The 246-nt window shown below is 59.8% G+C and overlaps 1 protein-coding gene across 5 annotated transcripts in view; it reads left to right on the top strand.

Annotated features, from left to right (window-relative positions):
* LOC105681806 overlaps positions 1-246 on the top strand; it is an 89,651-nt gene that overhangs the window by 57,644 nt on the left and 31,761 nt on the right. The window lies entirely within an intron of this gene.

Genomic DNA, 246 nt, shown 5'->3' with positions numbered 1-246 from the left:
GCGCCGCACCGCACGACGAGCAAACCATTCAGCCGAGATATACGAGCGAGAGTTTGTTCGCGCTTATGGCCTGCGTCTGGAAAGAGGGTGGTGTGGGCGGAGGAGGGTTACGAGGGGTGCGTGAAGGGAAGAGAGCTCGGTTGCCGCTTTATCGGAGCACCCTTATGCCTATTATGCCTCCTCATCCCCCGATGGTAGCGGTTTAACGCGGCCATCCCCTTGCCGCGCTAGTCGTTTGGTCGGTCA

The sequence above is a fragment of the Bombus impatiens genome, unplaced genomic scaffold (genome assembly GCF_000188095.3).
Source record: "Bombus impatiens unplaced genomic scaffold, BIMP_2.2 scf_2222, whole genome shotgun sequence".
In the NCBI taxonomy this organism is placed as follows: Eukaryota; Metazoa; Arthropoda; class Insecta; order Hymenoptera; family Apidae; genus Bombus; species Bombus impatiens.
This window is presented reverse-complemented; position numbering and strand designations above follow the sequence as displayed.